Here is a 5,122-nt window from a genome sequence, read left to right on the forward strand (position 1 = left end):
GCGGACTTTCTCTTAACATTATATCTATGGGAAAGCCATCAGCGTTTCCATAGATATAATTGATGCGCTGCAAGTTGCAAAGCTGCAACGGCTTTGCAAATCGCAGCATGTCCGCACTGCGATCTTTTCCGCAGTCGGGATGGGATTCGCATGAATCCCATCCACTTTGCCTGCACTGTACAACGCTGTGATTTTTCCCGCTGCGGGCAAATCGCGGCGTTTACGTCCCGTGAGGCCCTGGCCTTAGGGTCCATGCAAACAGAAGAAAATGGTGTGGAATTTCAGCGCTGAAAAAAAAAGCCTCCCATAGACTTCAATGGGTTCCTCAGAAAAAGGAACCCATTGAAGTCAATGGGCGGCTTTTTTTTTTTTTTTTTTCAGTGATGAAATTCCACACCAAATTCCTCACTATTTTCCTCCGTGTGAATGGACCCTTAGCTTTCAAGAGGACATTGAACCTAATTGTATGAAAACTGGAACTGTGTCCTATCATAATTACCACAACTCTATTCACGCTAGGTTCATGGCCTAGTCATGACAACTATACTGACATCTGCTTTTCTGTTTTTGTATGGATCCTTATGAATTTTTAATGGATCCTGCTCTTTTAATGGGATCCATAAAGTTTCAAGTTTTGTTGCAGACAGCGCTATTCTTGGTAACACTTTTAGGATACAAGTGCTGTTTTGTATAACATTAGTAGAACTACATGACTATACCTTCCAGGACACCCCAAATTCTCATGGCTAAGTAACAGGACTTGTATACATTACTTTTATATATACATTTACTACAGAGTTTCCTAATTCTTCTCTAAGTACGGTACGCAGATCTTTCCGGTCACAGGTCATCTCTGTTTGACAAGGTTTTCTAAACACTAACACCTTTTTTTCTGTAGAAAATAATAAAAGTGACAAATAGTTAGCCGCACTATTTTATGGTCTTCACCAGTCACCGCAGCAGCTGCCACAGAGGTAACAAGCCAACAGATAGGACCCGGCGAGTTGTCTGTACGGCTGAGATTCAGGGATAATTTCTGATGCTCTACAGAGGGTTGAGATGTCAGAGACTGGGAATTGATGTTTTAGTTTTTTTATTTTTGGTTGTAGTTCTGTTTGTTGCAAACCTTCCCATCTGGCTTCAATAAGAGAACAACAACATAAGGGCCGATTCACACGGAGTAAACGCGCGTGTATTTTGGCAAAATACATGTGTAAAAATAAGACTCCCATTGACTTCAATGACATTTTTTACACGTGTAAAAAAAAAACACGTCAAAATACACATGTAAAATTTCATTGAAGTCAATGGGAGGCTTATTTTTATACGTGTATTTTTTACACGTGTATTTTGCCAAAGTACACGCGCGTTTACTCCGTGTGAACGGGCCCCAAGACTATACACATTAGGGCACATCTATCAATACTGTCCAACTTTGCACTATGAATCCCATTCACAGTTTTAGACATATTAAAAGGATTCTATCATTAGTTCCCGTTTTACACTAAACACACGTCGGAATAGCCTTAAGAAAGACTATTCTTCCCCTACCTTTAGATGTCTTCTCTGCGCCACCGTTCCTTAGATATCCCGGTTTTTGTCCATATGCTAATTGGTTTTCTTGCAGCACTTGGGGCGGTCCCCAGTGCTGTGAGAAAACTATCCAGCGCCGCCTTCGTCTTGTTCGCCTCCTCCACCTCTTCTTCTTTGTCCCGTCACTTCTTCTTCTTCAAAAAGCGCTGACTGCACATGTCCGTTTCCATTTTCCTGTACAAGAGGCAACAACCAGTCAAAAGAGTGCTGTCCAGATATGGGAGTCCCGGATTTCTGGTTTCTCAAAATCTCTGGTTATGTTTCAAGACTGTTTAGTATGTTGAAAATTTTGCAACCTATGGTAGCTACTATAGATGGCATTAAAGGGGTAGCTAAGGTTAGGTCAACAATATCAGATCTATAGGCGTCTGACACCTAGCATCCCTCCTGATCAGCTGTTAGCACTCACAGAATGGGGGATGATGCAGATAGCGCCGTGCTCTGTGTACTGTACACAGAGAATAGAGCTGTCTGCTTCCTTCTCCTTTCTCTGTGTATCAGCTGCTGAGAACAGCTAATGAAGGTGCTGGATGTCAACCCCCCTTATATTCTGATATTCGTGTCCAATCTTAGGCTAGGTCATCAACATTTTTAGCCTCAGAAACCCCTTTAAAAATAAGTGAATAAAAAAGTGAATTTAATGTCATACCAGAAAGTTTCATACAAGCTGCATTTGAGGAATGTGAGTTTAATACATAAAACAAATCTCAAAATCCTACTAATATTATAATCCTACTAATATTATAAATGTGAATGTTTGTGTGTTTGGATGTTTGTTCCTCAATCATGCAAAAATGACAGAACGTATTTGAATGAAATTTGGCACAGATAGTTTATAACCTCGATTAACACATAGGCTACTTTGTATCCTGATAAATGACATGGCTTAACAACTATTATGAATTTATGTTCACATACTATATTACACTGCTCTTGGCAGCAGCTTATCTCAGTTAATTGGAGATTGCTGATAAAGCTGCTCTGCTATGTCTGTATGTAAACACTCAGCTAACCCTCAGTCCATTCTGTACATGCATTTGCATATTATCTGATCTGCTCCAGTGCTGAGACTCTGGATGGGAAAACACCTTTAATCCAAATTGGCAGTTTGCCACTTTTAAACATCCGGGGGGAAAAAAATCTAATTTGTTGCAAAATTCTAAAACAATGAGAGCTATGAAGGTATCCAGAAGTCAACAGAGTTCTCCTCAAGTGGAGCTGATGGAGATCATTGGCACCAACAACACACTCATTATGTGGTGTCCCAGCTAGCTGCTGAGATGCCGGACAATCACAGGCACAGCAGGAGGAACGAGTTTAGCGGCAGGCCTGCTTGACAGATGCTGAAACGCTGGAGCAGGTGGATTATCACGCCAACAACACACTCATTATATGGCTTCCCAGCGAGCTGCTGAAATATCAGTACAATCACAGGCACGGCGTGAGGAACAAGTTCAACAACACGCAGGCGAAGTCGTGGGCAGAGGTTAGTACTATATATATACCTGGATGGAAACCATTGGCTATACTGTATAAATATTAGCTCACCAAATTAGCTTTTTGTAGGTTAGACATCTAGTTGCTTATTTTGAAGATGTTTTTGTTAACAGCATTTATCAATTTTGCTTAAAAACCAAAAGACCAGAAGATATATTCAGTGTATTTCTTGTATAAACCAAATTTTAAAAAATGTCGGCCTGAAAAGCTAAAGCGAAGGAAAATATGACAAAGATTGTCCGGGATTCAACCTAAGTGCATGCAGCAAAAACACTTTGTTGGGTTAGTATAAATTGAAACCACCAAAACAATTCATCTTAGTATTTTCAAGTTTGAAATATATTTCATCCTCTGTAAATTGTGTACTGGCGTCAAGATATCTGCTCTTGGTTTCCAGTTCTAGAGTATTTTTGGCATGTTTGGGCGCATAGATGACCAATGAAAGAAGGCAAGATTGTAAATAGCAATGACTCAAGCCATGAGCGATGAGGAGACGTTGTATACGACTACACAACACAACGGTCTCATGGCACCATTTCTATTTGTTATAGCACATTACTTAGTTATATGGGTATGTTTGTTTCTGGGAAAACTGGGTGACAACTTCATTGGGGACCTGTAAGGGCAAGAACGACTGTCCAGAAACCCTTACACAATTATCCTAAGTCCTATCACTGTCCAGTGTAAGAAAAAACAATGGTACCGCACACTCAAGATTGTTCTAGCGTGGTGCTAGCAGAAATAATGATCGGAAGCCCAGGAGAAGTAAGGGAACATAAAAAGCACTGTTACTTACCTCTCTTGGCTCCGGGCAGGCTTCGGCCCTACTTCTCCGGGCAGGCCTGCGTCCTGGATCATGTGACGTCCCGGACATCATTGAAGATGCCCGACACCACCAAGGAGTGCAGCGGAGGCAGGGATAGGTAAGTAGGTGTTTTTTATGTTGGTATCCCCTCTCGGTCTCCAAATATTGAAAAGGGTCTTCAACATCGGGGTGGGGGGGAAGTCCATGTCAAAATGTCACGGGGCCCCACCATTCCTAGTTAAGCCACTGGCTGACAGATACTTATACTTCATACATCATGGAGGTATCTATTTGAGTACAAATTTATTTTGCATCAGGACCACAACCACAAACTTACAGCCAACGCCATTAAGAAGTCCTGATGGCGGCATCATCCAGTCTGTATGAGATTACATGAAGAAAAAGACAGCTTGGAGCAAGCATACATCCACAGAAGATCTGTGCTTAGTTCTCCAAGATGTCTGGAACAACTTCCCTGCAGAGTTCCTTCAAAAACTAAATGCAAGTATACTGAGAAGAAACTTTTGCACAATACTGTATGTGTACATCGATAGATAGTTAGTCCAAATTACATCATACAGTGTTGGCCAAAAGTATTGGCACCCCTGCAATTCTGTCAGATAATACTCATGTTCTTCCAGAAAATTATTGCAAGCACAAACTCTTTGGTATTAATAGAAAATTAATACCATTTGCTTACAATGAAAAAAACACAAAAGAGAATGAAAAAAAAGTCAAATCATTGATCATTTTACACAAAACTCCAAAAATGGCCCGGACAAAAGTATTGGCACCTTCAGCCTAATACTTGGTAGCACAACCTTTAGACAAAATAACTGCGAACAACCGCTTCCGGTAACCATCAATGAGTTTCTTACAATGCTCTGCTGGAATTTTAGACCATTCTTCTTTGGCAAACTGCTCCAAGTCCCTGAGATGTGAAGGGTGCCTTCTCCAAACTGCCATCAAGAGATCTCTCCACAGGTGTTCTATGGGATTCAGGGCTGGACTCATTGCTGGCCACTTTACAAGTCTCCAGTGCTTTCTCTCAAACTATTTTCTAGTGCTTTTTGAAGTGTGTTTTGGGTCATTGTCCTGCGGGAAGACCCATGACCTCTGAGGGAGACCCAGCTTTCTCACACTGGGCCCTACATTATGCTGCAAAATTTGTTGGTAGCCTTCAGACTTCATAATGTCATGCACACGGTCAAGCAGTCCAGTGCCAGA

Source organism: Leptodactylus fuscus, chromosome 7, assembly GCF_031893055.1.
Source record: "Leptodactylus fuscus isolate aLepFus1 chromosome 7, aLepFus1.hap2, whole genome shotgun sequence".
Taxonomy (NCBI): Eukaryota; Metazoa; Chordata; class Amphibia; order Anura; family Leptodactylidae; genus Leptodactylus; species Leptodactylus fuscus.